Source organism: Microcaecilia unicolor, chromosome 12 (genome assembly GCF_901765095.1).
Source record: "Microcaecilia unicolor chromosome 12, aMicUni1.1, whole genome shotgun sequence".
Taxonomy (NCBI): Eukaryota; Metazoa; Chordata; class Amphibia; order Gymnophiona; family Siphonopidae; genus Microcaecilia; species Microcaecilia unicolor.
In genome coordinates this window covers 9,795,349-9,816,623 of record NC_044042.1, presented here as the reverse complement: position 1 = coordinate 9,816,623, position 21,275 = coordinate 9,795,349, and the positions used below count along the sequence as shown (strand labels likewise).

At 43.3% G+C, this 21,275-nt stretch overlaps 1 protein-coding gene across 1 annotated transcript in view; it reads left to right on the top strand.

Annotated features, from left to right (window-relative positions):
• The first annotated feature begins 1,851 nt into the window (after positions 1-1,851).
• IRF6 (interferon regulatory factor 6) overlaps positions 1,852-21,275 on the top strand; it is a 56,701-nt gene continuing 37,277 nt past the window's right edge. The window contains exon 1 of the mRNA XM_030221581.1: positions 1,852-1,961. The gene's annotated coding sequence lies outside the window, so the exon portion shown is untranslated. The remainder of the gene's footprint in view (positions 1,962-21,275) is intronic.

Below are 21,275 nucleotides of genomic sequence, written 5' to 3'. Positions count from 1 at the left end.
GTCTTTTTCTGCCATCATGCCATCATCTACCAACATACATAGTAAGTTATCTCAGACTTTATTATTTAAAAGCATGATGTCTTGGGGGGGGGGGGGGGGAAAGAGATTAAGGGCCCTGAAATTAATTGAGAGGGGTACAAGGCTGATTTTCGCTTAGGGTGCCCAATAGCCTTGCAGCAGCCCTGCTCCCTGGACAAACAGCTACTGTATTTTACACCTTGGGTACAGGGGCATAGCTACGTGGGGCCACGGGGACCTGGGCCCCCCATAGATTTGGCCCTAGACCCCCCTGCCGACGACCCTCTCGACCCCCCCCCTCACGCCGCCAACCCGCTGTCAACCCGCTGTTGCCTACCTTTGCTGGCGGAGGACCCCAACCCCTGCCAGCTGAGGTCCTCTTCTTCTTTTGTTCTGTTTCTGAGTCTGACATCCTGCACGTAGCCATACTGGGTCAGACCAATGGTCCATCTAACCCAGTATCTTGCTTTCCAAACAGTGGCCAAGCCAGGTCACAAGTACCTGGCAGAAACCCAAATCGTGGCAACACTCCATGTAGAATCTCAAATAGCAGCAACATTCCATGTAGAACCCCAAAGAGAACCAAGATTCCACATACAATCTGAAAGAGTAGCAACATTCCACCCATAAGAACATAAGAATAGCCATACTGGGTTAGACCAATGGTCTATGTAGCCCAGTATCCTGTTTCCAACAGTGGCCAAGCCAGGTCACAAGTACCTGGCAGAAAACCAAATCGTGGCAACATTCCATGTAGAACCCCAAATAGTAGCAAGATTCTGGAATCCTAGAGTGACAAGATTCCATGCAGAATCTCAAAGAGTAGCAACATTCCATACAGAACCCCAAAGAATAGCAAGATTCCGGAATCCTAAAGCGTGACAAGATTCCATGCAGAATCTCAGAGTAGCAACACTCCATAAGACAAACCCCAGGGCAAGCAGTTGCTTCCAATGTCTGTCTCAATAGCAGACTATGGACTTTTCCTCCAGGAATTTGTCCAAACCTTAGCTAACCGCTCTTATCTCCTCTGGCGTTTCATTTGACCACCATAGATCACATTCTTTTGTGACTTTTCAGATACTTGAGGCAGGCATTTTGCCGAAACATGGTGCCGTGTCGAGTCTTTTGAAGAATCAAGTCTTATCTTCTCATTCAGTCGTCATCTTGTTATGTTTACTGGAGAGCTTTGCTGGCTACACTACTTTTTTCTGTATACTTCTGTACCTTGTGTATCACGATCCTCCAATTGTGTGGTGTTCCTCATAGAATAGCTTAGACAGTTTTGTCTGTATATGCTAATTAATGCCAATTAGTGTCAATAATTGCTTAATTGGCAATTATCAGTGCTGATTGGCTTGTTAAGTAATTAAGTTCTGCGTGCAAATCCAGAATACAAATGGATTTGTGCACACAACTTAAATTGCACTATATAGGATCCATGGGACTCTGTGCAAAGAGGGCGTGCTTCTTAAAGCGCACAGTATGTGGAAACAGGATGCACCACTGTTGTTAAAGAGTGTGCACACTTTCCGAATTGTACGCACAATGTATCATGTCTGCACTATCAGGAAACAGTGAATCCTATTTCCACACACTGTGCTCTTTAAAAGAGTGCGTCCCGTTTATATACACTGCGCTGTTCTTCCATACTGCGCTCTTTAAGAATTGCGCATCTTGTTTAAACGTCCTTGAGCGCGCAATCGACATAGCAACCCGAGCAGAGAGCAAGTGCGGCTGCGCAGAATTATTGCAGGTGTGCAAGGGAGGAGGATCACCGCAAACCCCGTTCTCCGGCGTCCCGCCTTCCTCTGACACTACTTCCTTTTACTCCTGGAAGGTGGGGCTTCTTCAGTCCTCAAAGGGAGAGAGAACTTGTGTCAAAGGGGACGGAGGGAGCATCGGAGGAGGAAAGCTGCAGGGTTGTTGGTGGGCGACCTCAGGTATGAGTTTGACGGTGGAGGAGGGGAGAGAAATGGAGAGAGGGCAGACCGGTCTCCGAATGCCTTGAGGAGGGGGCTCGGTAGTTTTGGAGTTTTCACCTGCTACTTCTCTTTTATCATTTCTGCGTAAAAACAGCCCTACTGGGTCGGACCAGTGCACCATCCTGCTTGCAACAGTGGCCAATCCAGGTCACAAGTACCTGACAGAACCCCAGCTAGTAGAAACATGCCGGAATCCCAAAGAGTTGCAAGGTTCCATGTAGAATCCCAAAGAGTAGCAACATTCCAGAACCTCAAAGAGTAACAAGATTCTGGAATCCCAAAGAGTAGCAACATTCCATGCTACTGAGCCCAGGGCAAGAACTGGCTTCTCCCATGTCTGTCTCTATTAGGCAGTGCTGTTCAATTTATGTGCAGGTACTTTGTTCCCTAGTGGTGGTTTGTTTTGTTTTTTTTGTACCTGGAGTGGAGCAATGGAGGGTTAAGTGCCTTTGCCCAGAGTCACAAGGAGCTGCAGTGGGAACCAAACCGGGGTCCCCTGGTTCTTCTCATGCCACTGCATTAATCATTTGGCTGCTCCTCTCCTGCTTATTGCGGTGGCTGCCCTCTTATAGCAGTAAGAAAGGTGCCCTCTCTCTGCTGGGGTCTGTTATACTGTAAGCGGATTTCTTCCTCTTAAGTTTCCAGGGGCTGGATGGTATGTTATACTGGTTCACACCCTTTCTGTGGTCCTTTGATTACTTGAAGGTGTGTGTGGGTGAGGAAGCTTCCTGCACCTCCCATTCCCCCCCCCCCCCTCCCCGGGCCCATGCGAGGGAATTAAAATAAAAAAAAATAAAAAAAAAAGAAAATTACAAAGCTATGGAATAGGAGGCAGTGGCCTATTATGGATCGGAAGTAGGGCCATTGGAGCCGACTCTGTAGGTGCTGTGGGTGCTTGAGCACCCCCAATATTGAGAAAATTCCTTGTATGTGTCCAGGGAGGGGTTATTTCCATTGGGCTTAGCACCCCCAACAATTTTGAAAAGTTGGCTCCTATGAGTAGGGCTATAGCCAGCCCTCTTAATGGAAGAGGGTGAATAGTGGAGTGCCCAAGGGATATGTACTGGGACCGGTGCTACTTCACTAGCTATAAATGATCCGGAAATGGGAGCACTGAGTGTGACATGATTTAAAGTTTGTAGATGACCGAAAGTTATTAAAAGGTGTTAAAATCGCATGTGGGTTGTAAGTTATTGCAGGAGAACCATGCAAAACTGTACTGCCCCTTTTAGTTTCCCGTTGTTTCCCCCCAATGTTTCACTGCTCTTTTCCATTGTTATATTCCTTAATGATAGTTTGAAATGTCTATATGCGAATGCCAGGAGCCTAAGAAATAAGATGGGGGAGTTAGAATATATTGCACTAAATGAAAAATTAGATATAATAGGCATCTCTGAGACCTGGTGGAAGGAGGATAACCAGTGGGACACTGTCATACCGGGGTACAAATTATATCGTAGTGATAGGGTGAATCGGATTGGTGGAGGGGTAGCATTGTATATTAACGAGAGCCTTGAATCAAATAGATTGAAAATTCTGCAGGAAGCAAAACACTCCTTGGAATCACTGTGGATTGAAATTCCATGTGCAAAGGGGAAAAGGATAGTGATAGGAGTGTACTACCGTCCGCCTGGCCAGGACGAACAGACGGATGCGGAAATGTTAAAGGAAATCAGGGACGCAAACAAACTGGGCAACACAATAATAATGGGGGATTTCAATTACCCGCATATAGACTGGGTTAATGTAACATCTGTACACGCAAGGGACATAAGATTTCTTGATGAAATCAAGGACAGCTTCATGGAACAGCTAGTTCAGGAGCCGACAAGAGAAGGAAAAATACTAGACTTAGTCCTTAGTGGTGCTCATGATCTAGTGCAGGGGGTAACGATACGAGGGCCGCTTGATAACAGTGATCATAATATGATCGGTTTTGATATTGGCATTGAAGGAAGTGAAACTAGGAAATCAAGTACGCTAGCGTTTAACTATAGAAAAGGTGATTACGACAAAATGAGAAAAATGGTGAAAAAAAGACTGAAAGGAGCAGCTCGCAGAGTAAAAAACTTGCATCAGGCGTGGATGCTGTTTAAAAACGCCATCCTGGAGGTTCAGGACAAATATATTCCACGTATTAGAAAAAAGGGAAAAAAGACTAAACGTCAGCCGGCGTGGCTAAACAGTAAGATAAAGGAAATCATTAGAGCCAAAAAACAATCCTTCAGAAAGTGGAGAAGAGAACCAACTGAAAGTAACAGGATAGATCATAAGGAATGCCAAGCCAAATGCAAAGCGGAGATAAGGAGGGCAAAAAAGGACTTTGAGAAGAAATTAGCGTTGGAAGCAAAAATACATAGTAAAAACTTTTTTAGATACATTAAAAGCAGGAAACCGGCCAAAGAGTCGGTTGGGCCGCTGGACGAAAATGGTGTTAAAGGGGCGATCAAGGAGGACAAAGCCGTAGCGGAGAAATTAAACGAATTCTTTGCTTCGGTCTTCACCGAGGAGGATTTGGGGGGGACACCGGTGCCGGAAAGAATATTTGAAGCGGGGGAATCGGAGAAACTAAACAAATTCTCTGTAACCTTGGAGGATGTAATGGGTCAGTTCAGCAAGCTGAAGAGTAGTAAATCACCGGGACCTGATGGTATTCATCCCAGAGTATTAATAGAACTAAAAAATGAACTTGCGGAGCTACTGTTAGAAATATGCAATCTGTCCCTAAAATCGAGTGTAATACCGGAAGACTGGAGGGTAGCCAATGTTACTCCGATTTTTAAGAAGGGTTCCAGAGGAGATCCGGGAAATTATAGACCGGTGAGTCTGACGTCGGTGCCGGGCAAGATGGTGGAGGCTATTATTAAGAATAAAATTGCAGAGCATATACAAAAACATGGACTGATGAGACAAAGTCAGCACGGATTTAGTGAAGGGAAGTCTTGCCTCACCAATCTAATGCATTTTTTTGAGGGGGTAAGCAAACATGTGGACAATGGGGAGCCGGTTGATATTGTATATCTGGATTTTCAGAAGGCGTTTGACAAAGTGCCGCACGAAAGACTCCTGAAGAAATTGCAGAGTCATGGAATCGGAGGTAGGGTATTATTATGGATTAAGAACTGGTTGAAAGATAGGAAGCAGAGAGTAGGATTGCGTGGCCAGTATTCTCAGTGGAGGAGGGTAGTTAGTGGGGTCCCGCAGGGGTCTGTGCTGGGTCCGTTGCTTTTTAATGTATTTATAAATGACCTAGAGATGGGAATAACTAGTGAGGTAATTAAATTCGCCGATGACACAAAATTATTCAGGGTCGTCAAGTCGCAGGAGGAATGTGAACGATTACAGGAGGACCTTGCGAGACTGGGAGAATGGGCGTGCAAGTGGCAGATGAAGTTCAATGTTGACAAGTGCAAAGTGATGCATGTGGGTAAGAGGAACCCGAATTATAGCTACGTCTTGCAAGGTTCCGCGTTAGGAGTTACGGATCAAGAAAGGGATCTGGGTGTCGTCGTCGATGATACGCTGAAACCTTCTGCTCAGTGTGCTGCTGCGGCTAGGAAAGCGAATAGAATGTTGGGTGTTATTAAGAAGGGTATGGAGTCCAGGTGTGCGGATGTTATAATGCCGTTGTATCGCTCCATGGTGCGACCGCACCTGGAGTATTGTGTTCAGTACTGGTCTCCGTATCTCAAAAAAGATATAGTAGAATTGGAAAAGGTACAGCGAAGGGCGACGAAAATGATAGTGGGGATGGGACGACTTTCCTATGAAGAGAGGCTGAGAAGGCTAGGGCTTTTCAGCTTGGAGAAGAGACGGCTGAGGGGAGATATGATAGAAGTGTATAAAATAATGAGTGGAATGGATCGGGTGGATGTGAAGCGACTGTTCACGCTATCCAAAAATACTAGGACTAGAGGGCATGAGTTGAAGCTACAGTGTGGTAAATTTAAAACGAATCGGAGAAAATTTTTCTTCACCCAACGTGTAATTAGACTCTGGAATTCATTGCCGGAGAACGTGGTACGGGCGGTTAGCTTGACGGAGTTTAAAAAGGGGTTAGATAGATTCCTAAAGGACAAGTCCATAGACCGCTATTAAATGGACTGGAAAAATTCCTCATTTTTAGGTACAACTTGTCTGGAATGTTTTTACGTTTGGGGAGCGTGCCAGGTGCCCTTGACCTGGATTGGCCACTGTCGGTGACAGGATGCTGGGCTAGATGGACCTTTGGTCTTTCCCAGTATGGCACTACTTATGTACTTATGTACTTATACTCTGAGTTTGTCTCGCATAACTCCTCACAATGTAATCCATAACCGAGTAGTAACGAATTGTATTTCTATCACTCACAACTTGTTGTAAGCCACACTGAGCCCGCAAAAAGGTGGGAAAATGTGGGATGCAAATAAATAAAATACCGGATTTCTGTTCTGGTAGATGAAAATTTAATGTGGATAAGTGCAAATTGATGCACATAATGTACTGCAGGACATGTTTATCCACTTAGCTAAGATAATATTCATGCACCTTTCTGACCTCATTTAAATTAGTGCCTTATTTTCTTAACTCCTGTTACTCTGTCTTAACTCTCTCTGTTTCATCTTTGCTCGAACCCTATGCTTTTAAAATGTTTTATTGCATTCCAGCCCTGTGAAGTTGCTATTTTTGCCTTTTTGAAATAACAGCTTGAGTGCCAAGTTTTAAAAAATTGAAAAATAAGAAAGCTAAAAAATAAAAAAAATTGTTTGGGGAGGTGGATTTTTTTTTGTATTTTTATTTTTTTAATGACTGATGGTGATTACAGTTTGGCCTTTAAGATCATATAGGCACCTGTTTTACTGAAGTCTTTTCCTCCATCCAATATAAGGGGCTGTGTTTACTAAGGCATGCTATAGATGCGTTAGTGTTTTAATGCGCATTAATGTTTTTAGCACGTTAAGTGTTCTATACGTAATACCGATTGAAGGGTTTTTTTTTCTCTTTTTTACCTGATTCTTATTATGTCATCCATGTTCTTTATATATTATCAATTGTTATCTGCACTCTGGAATGGTGAAAGCCATGACGGAAAATTGTAAGCCCCATTGAGCCTGCAAATAGGTGGGGAAAATGTGGGATACAAGTGCAACAAATAAATAGAAAGAAATAATGGGCGTTAATGTGGAGCAAAAAAAAAAACCCATCTCTCAGATGGTGTTCTCACCAAAATCTTTATTCAAATCGATTAAACAAAATTGCTCCACTTTCCTTCGCTTGGCACTTGATCTTCAGTGGAGGAGGTTACCTTCTGTTGGTGTTGGCAGGTACTAATGTCGCCATTATAGGAAATGATTGTGCGAGCACTTAACCACCACCTGTTTGGTAGGTGGTCAGGGCTCACGCACTATTCCTTGCGCTAAACTGATTAGTGCAGGAAAAAAATAATTTTTAGCGTGCGCTGATTTGGCTGTTACTGCAAGATGTCTGACCGCATCCTGCGGTCTGTGATTTTAAGCTGCATTAAGTGAGTGGTAGAACTTAACACAGCTTTTTTTTTTTTTGTTACATTTGTACCCCGCGCTTTCCCACTCACGGCAGGCTCAATGCGGCTTACAAGGGCCAATGGAGGGTTAAGTGACTTGCCCAGAGTCACAAGGAGCTGCCTGTGCCTGAAGTGGGAATCGAACTCAGTTCCTCAGTTCCCCAGGACCAAAGTCCGCCACCCTAACCACTAGGCCACTCCTCCACTGTTGCTACTATTTGAGATTCTACACTGAATGTTGCTATTCCACTAGCAACATTCCATGTAGAAGTCGGCCCTTGCAGATCAGCAATGTGGCCGCGCAGGCTTCTGCTTCTGTGAGTCTGACGTCAGACTCACAGAAACAGAAGCCTGCGCAGCCTTCTACATGGAATGTTGCTAGTGGAATAGCAACATTCCATGTAGAATCTCCAATAGTAGCAACATTCCATGTCGAATCTCCAATAGTATCTATTTTATTTTTGTTACATTTGTACCCTCCGCTTTCCCACTCATGACAGGCTCAATGCGGCTTACATGGGGCAATGGAGGGTTAAGTGACTTGCCCAGAGTCACAAGGAGCTGCCTGTGCTATTCCACATTGATCATCTGGTTGGCTTCTTCAAGTCCAAATACGGTGTATAGTTAATTCATTTCATTGAGAACATACTTATTGTCCAAATTTTAGTTAGAAATAATACATCTGATTACATTCTCTCTCTCTTAAAAACCAGAAGTTATTTAACAATACATATACTTAAGTCTCTTAATTCAAATCCCACTGATTAAAGCAATCCCAGTTTTCACAGGCTTCACTCCTTTCGAAGTAATAATTTAAGGAAATATTTCTGAGGAGAACATAGGAGTCATACCTGGAACTCTGGGGAAAAACAATAATCTCGACATTAATCATCCACAATGACATCCACCTTATCATTCGAAGTTTCTGGTCCATTATCGTTTTCAGGATCATAACCACTTCTTGCATGTGTAGAACTTCATTTGTTATATCAATTTTTCACTCTCAAAGGGTTCAGTCAAATTGTCTATGTAACTTTCCAATAAGATTATATCTGAAACAAAGTTATTTTCTACCGCCGTTAGGTCCCGAAGTGCCTTCCAGATGGCATTCAATGTAACCTCCAAGGAAGCCAAAAACTCCAAGGTGATTTCTCTTGAGGTGTTTAGGAGTGGTTCCGCCGATTCGGGTTCTGCTGTAAACGTCCTCCGTTTCAGCTTATGCCTCTAACTCACTCCTCCACTCCTTTGGACATGGTGGTTGAATAATTCGGGAGCGATGGAGTTGTTTTTCCAGGTCCAAGAGCGTCGACGCTCCTTCGCCGGTGCTAATCAAAGGACTCACCAACCCTTTCATCTGTGGGCAGTTCGACGCACAGCGGTCCCGCACTTGCTGCTCAGGGGACAAAACGCTGGCCATCAGCGGCTGACCGCCGGTTGTTCCCTTCCTCTCAGTTAAGGAAAGTGCAATTGCAGAGAGGAAATTTTACATAAAGAAGATTCGGATGTATTTCTAATTGGTAAATCGATCAAGTCTGTCATGTAACTCGGAGCTTCTGCATAGATGATTTTGTGAACCAGGGTGCAGATTTTGAATCGGGGGCGTAGCTAGACCTTGACGGGGGGGGGGGGGGGGCCAGAGCCCAAGGTAGGGGGCACATTTTGGCCCGTTTCCCTGCTACCGCCCTCCCGCCACCGCCTCCCCTCTGCCGCCACCGCTGCTGCTGCCCCTTCCCCCGTCACCACCAGTGATAGTAATGCTTGAGTATAAATACAAACTTGCATAGGAAAACTAAAAGCAAAACAAAATATGTACTTAACAGGTGGAGCAGGTGGGGGGAAGAGGGGTTGGTGGTTGGGAGGCGAGGATAGTGGAGGGCAGACTTATACGGTCTGTGCCAGAGCCGGTGATGGGAGGCGGGACTGGTGGTTGGGAGGCGAGAAATACTGCTGGGCAGACTTGTACGGTCTGTGCTCTGAAAAAGGCAGGTACAAATCAAGGTAAGGTATACACATATGAGTTTGTCTTGTTGGGCAGACTGGATGGACCATGCAGGTCTCTTTCTGCCGTCATCTACTATGTTATATTGGATCAAATACATTTTCTGACTATTTTCCTAAAAGGGAGAAAATGGTAAATTGGATCTTGGTACCCAAAATATATTGTCACGCTAGTGCTACTCTGTGTCTTATGGCTGTACCACCCCATCTTGTGTACTGATGATGAGGAAGGGACAGAAACAGGTGTTCTCATCATTCTTAATGTAGAGGTATCTTATAAAATAGGGAGGTACCAAAGTGATACAGGGGATGAAACTCCTGCCGTATGAGGAAAGGCTAAAGAGGTTAGGGCTCTTCAGCTAGGAAAAGAGAAGGCTGAGGAGGGATATGATTGAGGTCTATAAAATCCTGAGTGGTGTGGAATGGGTAGAAGTGAATCCATTTTTCACTCTATTAAAACGTACAAAGACCAGGAGACACTCAATGAAATTGCATGGAAATTAATTTTAAAACCAATAGGAGGAAATATTTTTCACTCAAAAGAATTGTTAAGGTCTGGAACTCGTTGCCTGAGGATGTGGTAGTGGCACTTAGTGTATCTAGGTTTAAGGAAGGTTTGGACAAGTTCCTGGAGGAAAAGTCCATAGCTTGCTATTGAAGGGGACATGGAAGAAGTCACTGCTTGCCCTGGGATTGGTATCATGGAACATTGCTACTCTTTGGGATTCTGTCAGGTACTTGTGACCTGGATTGGCCACTGTTGGAAGCAGAACGCTAGCAAAATGGACCATTGGTCTGACCCAGTACGGCTATTCTATGTAGTGATTCATTCCAAACTTTTTTTTGTTTTGTTTTTTTCTGTCAGCAATAAGCATGACCTGAGTGTATGTCCTTAATGTGTGCAGGGATCAGAGAGGTAGGAAGCTGGCACTTGTACAGTTCTGATGCACAGAATATGTTGAGAATCACTCCCTTTTTAGAAATATTTAGCATTTGTAGAAAATGCAGCTGGTGTCTGAGGAGCATGTGAAAGGTGCAGGGAAAAAATTCATGCTTTGTGGGTTTGAGTAGGACTTGCTCTGTGCCACCAACGAAGGAACAAGTTTAAACCAATTGTGCATGTGAAAGCACTTATAAAACTGTGGATTCAAGATGACATAAGTATTGCCAGACTGGGACAGACAGAAAGTCCATCAGCATCCTGTTTCCAACCGTGGCCAATCCAGGTTATAAATACCTGGCAAGATCCCAAAAAAAGTACAAGATGTTTTATGCTGCTTATCCTAGAAACAAGCAGTGGATTTTCCCCAAGTCCATTTTAATAATGGTCTATAGACTTTTCCTTTAGGAAGCCATTCAAACCTTTTTTTTAAACCCTGCTAAGCTAACTGCTTTTACTACATTCTCTGGCAATGAATTCCAGAGCTTAATTACACGTTGCATGAAGAAAATGTTTCTCAGGTTCGTTTTAAATTTACTTCTTTGTAGCTTCATCGCATGCCCCCTAGTCCTCGTGTTTTTGGAAAGAGTAAACAGACGCTTCGCGTCTACCCGTTCCACTCCACTCATTATTTTATAGACCTCTATCATATCTCCCCTCAGCCGTCTTTTCTCCAAGCTGAAGAGCCCTAGCCGCTTTAGCCTTTCCTCATGGGGAAGTCGTCCCACCCCCTTTATCATTTTCGTCGCCCTTCTCTGTAACTTTTCTAATTATATCTTTTTTGAAAGGCGGTAACCAGAACTGAACACAATATTTGAGGTGCGGTCGCACCATGGAGCAATACAAAGGCATTATAACGTGTATACAGGCTGTGCATAACTTTGCCCAGACTGAGCATACATAACATAACATAGTAAATGATGGCAGATAAAGACCTGTACGGTCCATCCAGTCTGGCCAACAAGATAACTCATTTTACATGATATGTGATACTTTATACCAGAGTGAGCATGGTGAAGATACGGTGTGAATGTTAAGCTTAGAACTTTTAAAACAGATGTGCATAATTTAATTTTGCATATTCACCAGTACCTGCATAGGGAAGTTACCCCCTAAACATGCAGTTCTTCCAATATTTGCATTTCATATGCTTCTTTCTGGCCTGATTTTAGACCCAGACATTGCGTTTTGGTAAGAGGCATTTTTTCTGCAGACTCCCAGTGCCTTGATGCTCAAAACTCCGGCGGTATTTTTTACAGCGTTATTTGGAAAGCACAGAAGAACGCCCTAATGCTGAACGCTAATGAGATGCAAATAGAGGCACGCTCATGGCATTGAGGATTGTGCTTTGGCGCATGCGCAGAAGAATTCCGCGGTAAGCTTGGCTGCTGTGCGCATGCACCTGATAAAACTCAAAGGTGAAGCACTCATTGGCGTCTGTTTTCTGCAGTTTAAATATAAGCGTTTTATTTATTTATTTATTTATGTACCTTGAACATTTATATGTAGATACAGGAATCAGACACTTGGGGCAGCTGTTTCTCATGACTGATGATTTAGGGGTTGCACCGGCCGCCTCCTGCTTCCAAAAATCATTTTCCCTTCCATTGCCTCAGGTACAAACCAGAGATGCCAAAGATTGAGATTTACAGGCAATCCCCTGGATTCTGTATAGCGCGCCTAGAGTTGCACGCAGTTCGGTGCGTAAATCTAGGCGTATTTTATAACTGCGCATGTAAATTAATTGTTTTAACAAGCTGTTAAGCGTTAACAGCTCTTAACATGCAATAACAAGCACTAATTGGCAAAAATTAGAACTTAGCGTGTACATTGCTAAGCGTATTCTGTAATGTACTGCACCTAAATTCTACTGCATGCAGGCAAAAAGGGGCGTGCAAATTGGGTGTATTGAGGGCATTCCAAAATCTACATGCGCAATAGAAAATATGGGCCAGCGTGCGTAAATGTACGTGCAGGGATTTACACCAGCTTTTCATTGGCATAAATGGACACGCACAGATTCAGTCGCATGAACTACGCCTGTGTACTGTGAGTAAATTTACGCACAGTATTTAGAATACGCTTAGGTGTAAACACCTAGCGTGCGTTAATTTTAGGCGCCGTATATAGAATCGGGGCCCAATGTGTGTGAGAGATAAATTTTACAAAGTTTTCCCCCGGATTCTATATAATGTGACAGGAGTTGTGCGTGCAAAATCGGGTCGTATTCTGATTTGCACGCGCAACTTAATTATCTTAAGTCAATCCACGCCGATAATTGCCACTTCACACGCAATGCAATTGATTCTCTTTGGCATTAATTAGAACTTATGTGGAGAACTTGCTAAGCATATTCTGTAAAGCTTTGCACGTAAATTCTAGGATGCAGAACCAAAAAGGGGGTGGGTCGTGGGCATTTCTTAAATCTGTGCGCGCTGATATAGAATATACCCGCTCCGTGCCTAACTTAGTTGCCAGCATTTACACCAAGTTTTAGTTGGCATAAATACCTTCGACTAAATTTAGTCGTTTGGACGAGCACTGGGCATATTCTGTAAACCACGCCTAACTTTAGGCGTAGCTTATAGAATCTGCCTAGGTGTGGTTTTTGGTTTTTTTTTTGGTGCCGATGTTTACAGCATAATATGTAGAATCTGGACTTTTATGTGTAAAAAGCTTCACGAACGGAAAAAGCAAAATGAATATACTTGCTTTCTTTGGTGCTTCTGAAAAGATACAGACAGAGATAGAATGTTGGGTATTATTAGGAAAGGTATGGAAAACAGGTGTGAGGATGTTATAATGCCGTTGTATCGCTCCATGGTGCGACCGCACCTTGAGTACTGTGTTCAATTCTGGTCGCCGCATCTCAAGAAAGATATAGTAGAATTGGAAATGGTGCAGTGAAGGGTGACTAAAATGATAGCGGGGATGGGACGACTTCCCTATGAAGAAAGACTAAGGAGGCTAGGGCTTTTCAGCTTGGAGAAGAGACGGCTGAGGGGAGACATGATAGAGGTATATAAAATAATGAGTGGAGTGGAACAGGTGGATGTGAAGCGTCTGTTCACGCTTTCCAAAAATACTAGGACTAGGGGACATGCGATGAAACTACAGTGTAGTAAATTTAAAACAAATCGGAGAAAATGTTTCTTCACCCAATGCATAATTAAGCTCTGGAATTCGTTGCCGGAGAACGTGGTGAAGGCGGTTAGCTTGGCAGAGTTTAAAAAGGGGTTATACGGTTTCCTAACGGACAAGTCCATAAACCACTACTAAATGGACTTGGGAAAAATCCACAATTCCGGGAATAACATGTATAGAATGTTTGTACGTTTGGGAAGCTTGCCAGGTGCCCTTGGCCTGGATTGGTCGCTGTCTTGGACAGGATGCTGGGCTCGATGGACCTTTGATCTTATGTAAGTAGTGTTTGGTTCTTGTGGCCTGGATTGGCCACTGTTGAAAATAGGACAGTGGGCTTGAGTACATAAGCATTATGGTAATGCTTATGTACTTAGGACAGTTTTCCAAGAATTTGCCCAGAAAACTTATAGCTGGGTAAATTTTCTGGGTTGAAAACTTCTCACTTAGAATGAGCCCAGGTTTCAATAATAGAAATTGCTTACATCTCAACTCAATCTTCTGTAACTCTCTTAATTGCTAAAAGGGCTGACAGGTGAGAAGGCTCAAAGAAAACGTATTTAATAGGATTATGTCTAATAATACATTTACATGGATACCTCAAGTCCATAATATAAGGTATCCATGTAATGTTACTTTCTTACCTTTCCTCTCATTAAGTCTTGGATCCTTATATTATGGACTTGAGTGTTTTTTTTAATTTCCTTCAAGAATATTCTCTTCAAGAAATAATGCTTTCCTTTTGTAACACTTTTCTGTGTAAGTGGAATTGCTTGGAATAAAATTTATTAAGCTTTATAAAAAAAAAAAAAAAAGAATGAGCCCAGGTACGTTTGTACTTGCGGACTTCTGCATTCCAGCTCAAATTTTCAGATAGAAACTCTGAGGTTTTCCCCACCAGAGACACAAACATGCTCTCGGCAGTGACCCCGCCACCCCCCACCACCACCAGATCTGCCCACCCTCATATCAAGTTCTTGCTGCCAGTTCTTTTCCTCAGCTTGCAGCAGACCCTTCACACTCATCTTCCATTCTTCTTCCTACACCAGTATGAACTAGGGAAAGTATAGATATACCTTCCCTTTTTTTAAACTACCCTGTGTGTACATTTAAAACTGCAACACACAGACTCTAATATTCTATATAGTAACATAGTAGATGACGGCAGAAAAAGACCTGCATGGTCCATCCAGTCTGCCCAAGATAAACTCATTGTATGAGCTACTTTATATGTATACTTGACCTTGATTTGTCCTTGTCATTTTCAGGGCACAGACTGTAGAAGTTTGCCCAGCACCAGCTTTGCTTCCCAATTACCGGCGTTGCCACCCAATCTCCGCTAAGAATCCATTCCTTCTAAACAGGATTCCGTTGTGTTTATTGCACACATGTTTGAATTCCATTACCGTTTTCATCTCCACCACCTCCCGCGGGAGGGCATTCCACGTATCTACCACCCTTTCTGTGAAAAAATACTTCCTGACATTACTCCTGCGTTTGCCCCTCTTCAGCCTCAATTCACGTCCTCTAGTTCTACCATCTTCCCGTTTCTGGAACAATTTTGTTTGTGGATTTATACCATTCAAATATTTGAACATCTGTATCATATCACCCCTGTTTCTCCTTTCCTCCAGGGTATACATATATGAGGAGAGACTTACTGACCTGAACACGTATACTCTGGAGGAAAGGAGAAACAGGGGTGACATGATACAGACGTTCAAATATTTGAATGGTATTAATCCGCAAACAAACCTTTTCCGGAGATAGGAAGGCGGTAGAACTAGAGGACATGAATTGAGGTTGAAGAGGGGTAGACTTGGGAGTAACGTCAGGAAGTATCTTTTGACGGAGAGGGTGGTAGATACGTGGAATGCCCCCCCCCCCCCCCGAAGGTGTTGGAGATGAAAAAGGTAATGGAATTCAAACATGCGTGGGATAAATACAAAGGAATCCTGTTTAAAAGGAATGGAATCTTAGCGGAGATTGGGTGGCAACACCGGTAATTGGGAAGCGCCCCTCTGAACTCCCACCCTCAAGCTTGACGTCATTTTGGAGAATAGCTCTTAGCCAGAATACTGGCACGTGTGTGCTCATGATTCCCACGCACATGCATTTTTGACAACATCCTGGTCCTTTACATGCATTCCAGGCGCCTTCTACATAAAATGATGATATAGGAGCATAAGTTTCCATGAATATATACCCTAAAGGAACATGAGAAGGAATCCAAAAAGCTCATCAGCCGAAGCGAGTAGCCAAAAAAGCCCAAGAAGCCTTCAAGCATGGGGGCGTCGCAATAATACTTTATTAAAAGACCCGACATGGTCTGTGTTTCGACGAAACTGCCTGCGTCAGTGGTCTTAATTTTTTTTTTTTTTTTGTATCCCGTACTTTCCCACTCATGGCAGGCTCAATGTGGTGGGCAATGGAGGGTTAAGTGACTTGCCCAGAGTCACAAGGAGCTGCCTGTGCCTGAAGTGGGAATCAAACTCAGTTCCCCAGGACCAAAGTCCACCACCCTAACCACTAGGCCACTCCTCCACTGTTGCTACTATTTGAGATTCTACATGGAATGTTGCTATTCCACTAGCAACATTCCATGTAGAAGTCGGCCCTTGCAGATCACCAATGTGGCCGCGCAGGCTTCTGCTTCTGTGAGTCTGACATCCTGCACGTACGTGCAGGACGTCAGACTCACAGAAACAGAAGCCTGCGCAGCCTTCTACATGGAATGTTGCTAGTGGAATAGCAACATTCCATGTAGAATCTCCAATAGTAGCAACATTCCATGTAGAATCTCCAATAGTTTCTATTTTATTTTTGTTACATTTGTACCCTGTGCTTTCCCACTCATGGCAGGCTCAATGCGGCTTACATGGGACAATGGAGGGTTAAGTGACTTGCCCAGAGTCACAAGGAAGCTGCCTGTGCTGGGAATCGAACTCAGTTCCCCAGGACCAAAGTCCACCACCCTAACCACTAGGCCACTCCTATGGATAATATGATCCTTAAGGATATCGCTGATTGTCACAAGAGAGCAATCTCAAAAGCCAGAGAAACCGCAAACCGGCACTGGGCGAAAACCAACAGCATAAGCGTTTTCGGCAGTGTCATTTCAATACACACCAATGAACGCTTATGCAGTTGGGTTTTTTGCCCGGTGCTCGTTCATGGTTTCATTGCTGACCCCTGACCTAGGCGGTTTCACCCCCATTCTTGAAGGCTCCTTGCATGCATATGCCCTTGACAGTTTTATAAATGGTAATTTTTGCATATATTATAAATGTTCAGCATGGGTTGCCACCAGGGCTTTTTTTTTTTTTTGAGGGAGTACTGAGTATTGGCACCTGTTCCCATTTGCTTGCTACAATTGACCCATTGATTCCAAGTTTTAATGAAAGAGCTCAGGCTCTACACACCAATTCTGCCTTGTCATAGGTTCTGTGACTAGTTGCAGGGGGTCTGGCTATTAGGGGTTGGGTCCCTCAGAGATCATCCCATCCCTGAAGGGTGGCCTGGCATTTGAGTACCAGCACCTTTTTTGGTAGAAAAAACACACTATTCTTTAGGATTCCAGATTCTTGCTATTCTTTGGGGTTCTACGTGGAATGTTGCTACTCTCTGAGATTCTAGAATCTTGCCATTCTTTGGGGTTCTACATGGAATGTTGCTACTCTGTGAAATTCTGTGTGGAATCTTGTCTCTCTTTAGCAGGGCTTTTTTTGAGGGGGTACTTGGGGGGGGGGGGGGTACTGAGTACCAGCACCTTTTCCTTTGTCTGCTAAAATTGACCCATGGTCCCCAAGTCTTAATGAAAGAGCTCAGGCTCTACACACCAATTCTGCCTTGTCATAGGTTCTGTGACTAGTTGCAGGGGGCCTGGCTATTGTGGGGTGGGTCCCTCAGTGATCATCCCATCCCTGAAGGGTAGCCTGGCATTTGAGTACCAGCACCTTTTTTGCGAGAAAAAAAACACACTGCTCTTCAGGATTCCAGAATCTTGCTATTGTTTTGGGATTCTACATGGAATGTTGCTACTCTGAGATTGTGGAATCTTGTCACTTTTTAGGATTCTGGAATGTTGCTACTCTTTGAGATTCTGCATGGAATCTTGTCACGCTTTAGCAGGGCTTGTTTTTGAGGGGGTACTTGGGGGTACTGGCACCTTTTCCATTGTCTGCTAAAATTGGCCCGTGGTCCACAAGTTTTAATGAAATAGTTCAGGCTTTACACACCAATTCTACCTTGTCATAGATTCTGTGACTGGTTGCAGTGGGCCTGGCTGTTGTGGAGTGGGTCCCTCAGTGATTATCCCACCCCTGAAAGGTGGCCTGGCATTTTGAGTACCGGCACCTTTTTTGCTAGAAAAAACACACTGGTTGCCACTGACATTAAACAGTCTCCCTCACAATATTAGAAGAAAAGGCCTGTGTGAGCTCAAAGCCTCGTGTGTTTTTCTTGTTGGCCCTGTTTTAAAAGTATCAAAATACAGCGATGAGTGTGGTTTTCTGTGGGACTTGTGGGGCTCTGACTCTTCATGGAGAGCATAGCAGTGTAAATGTGTCTTGAGCTGTAGCTGTGTTATCTGGGCACTTGCTTCCTGTCTAAGAAGCACTGGATTTTTTTTTTTTATTTCCTGGTAGTCTGAGGCTGGCCAGGTGTGTGTATTATCTGTGTGTACAATCTGTTTACCTGGCACATCCTGCTAAGAATCTGTTAACCTGTGACTGCTTGTTCTGAGTAGGCAGAAAGGGTGGGTTGGATGCAATGACTTGGAGATGAGTTGCTATTCCTGATTTTCCAGGGGGCATGATTAGGATTGCTCAATGGAGGGAAAAAATAGGGAACATTATTGCTCTTTTTCTGCTATCGCTTACCGTTTTCAAGAACGGTGTCTCACTGGAGAGGTCAAGCAATAATGGAGTCATTTGCACATCCAGGTCTTTTTTTTTTTTGTACTTTTAAACTTTATTTAGAGAAAATGAAAGACCAGCCTAATAGCTCTTTAATCAGGATCAAAGCGATGGTCCTTGTTTATCATTTTATTAAAATCTGCTATATTGCTCTTGTTACAAGCAAATGAAAGTGGTTTACAGATAAAATAACATTAAAAACAAGAAATGGGAAAAGAATGCTAATTTAAGATAGGAAAAACTTAACCACCTTTGCCATTCAAACAAGATTCAATCACACAAGATAAAGGTTACATATAGAGCAAATTAACATAATCCACACACACATTCAAACCCACATAGAATCCACCTGGACCTACACAAGGAAAGTGTAGTGAAAAAAGTGAGTTTTCAGTAAAGCCTGAAAGGACGTATATGATTCAAGCTGGCGAGATTATGGTAGTGAGTTCCATACTTAGTTCCTTGACCCTTGTTGTACTTGTTTACCCTAACCTTGACCCTTATTTAAAACTGTATTTGTTTAATATCTACTGGACTTGGCGATCGCCTTGACGGTATTATGTAAGCCACATTGAGCCTGCTAATGGGTGGGAAAATGTGGGATACAAATGTTACAAATCTATATATATAAAACTCGCCCTCAACGTTCTATTGTCTGACGTCACTGAAGCCAAGGTTCGTAAGTTCGAAGCTCTGAAGCCAAGAAAAATCACAGTCTCGGGGCCCTGCCTTCGCGTCAAACGTTATGACGTTGAGGGCGGAGCAATTCACTCACATCGACGGCGGCCAGGGCGGCGCAATGGGCCACCCACTGATGACGAAGGTGCGTTGGGTGGGGGGGGCCAAAGTCGCAGATCGACGGCGGCCACGGCAGCGCAATGCCGTCACTAACAACCAAGGTGCGTTCGGTGGGGGGGCCAGAGGAAAGCCTTGCTAGCGCCCGTTTCATTGGCTCCAGAAACGGGCCTTTTTTACTAGTAAATAAATAATGCTGGTGAGACAAAATAAAAAGCACTGGATCTAGTGGATTCCCATCTAGCTTTAGAGAGGTGCGGAAGAATTAGCCTGGTGTCATTTAATGAATTCGGAGTACGAGATAAGCAGGCGCACAGAGGGAAGCGTAGCTTTCTGGCCACTCCCATTCACAACTTCTTCCAGTATGCAACATTCTTAGGGGCTCTTTTAGTAAATGCTTAACAAGTCCGTAGGTATCTAATGGGATTCTTAGCACTTAGCTCACTTGTGCAAAACTTGCATGAAGCTTTAGTAAAAAGGCCTTTTTAATATTTTAGGGCTACCCTGAACCTGGGATGATGCCCTGATGGGGGTTTAATAGCCTCTGATTGATCTGTGATCTCTAAATGTGTCTAATCCCTTTGGGAGCTTTAATACATGTTGTCCCCACAGATTTCTGTGGTACAGAATTCCACAGGACATTATTGCTTGAAGATGTGGGTTTTTTTTTTTGTTTTTGTTTGTTTTTTTATGCTTGTTTTAAGCATGCTACCTGCCAGCATTCTTGGGTGTCCTCTCTTACATTATCAGATATGGTGAATAATAAGAGCCTATATTTTCATCTCTTGCTATTCCTTATGGGTTGTCTAGCAATGTTCCTTCTGAGCTGTGCACCTCTGTGCATGCACATAGACTGTGGACCCTGCGTACGCAGAAAATTTAATAATTTTAATGAGGTGTTATAAAGCAGCACTGAAAAGCTGATCTAGTTGATGTTCTCTGATTAAAACAAATGATACGCTAGTATAGCTTAATGTAGTATTACTTTTCATGAAGACAATTACTTAAATGACACTTTTGAAACCCTGAGATTAGTTACATTACACTTGGCTCACAGTATACAAATTGTAACTCAGCTTATAAAAAGTTGCACAAAAGAGAATTTTTGCACACACAGGGCTCCTTACAAAGCGGTGTAACTATTTGGGTTTCTGCCAGGTGCTTGTGACCTGGCTTGACCACTGTTTGGAAAACAGGATACTGGGCTAAATGGACCATTGGTCAGACCCGGTATGGCTGCTCTTACGTTCTTATGAGTGGAATGTTGCTACTCTTTGAGATTGAATGTGGAATCTTGGTTCTCTTTGGGGTTCTACATGGAATGTTGCTACTCTTTGAGATTCTACATGGAATCTTGCCACAATTTGGGTTTCTGCCAGGTACTTGTGACCTGACTTGACCACTGTTTGGAAAACAGGATACTGGGCTAAATGGACCATTGGTCTGACCCAGTATGGCTACTCTTACGTTCTTATGAGTGGAATGTTGCTACTCTTTGAGACTGTATGTGGAATCTTGGTTCTCTTTGGGGTTCAGAAACAACAAAGAGAGTCCAAATCTCCCGTAGAAAACAACAGCAGAAAAAACAAAAACGGGAGAGCTCAAGAAAACCAGACTCAAAAATAGATGAAAAGCCAAATTTATTGCACGAGACCCTACACGGTCCGTGTTTCGGCCAACCAGGCCTTCCTCAGGGGTCTAAAAACAAACAAAGCATACAATATATCATAAAACTGACATACACATTTAAAAAGATCTAATATATGTAAATTAAAATTGAAAATGAAATGTCGATATTAAAACCGCAAAAGATGGCTATAATGGTAAAAGTGTAAACCATAAGCATATTACTATAATTGTGAGAAGATGAACCATAGACTTGTAAAAATATCTTATGCAGATGAAAGATGATGATATAACCAAGAATATGTACAATAAATTATAATAATCTGTCGAAAGAC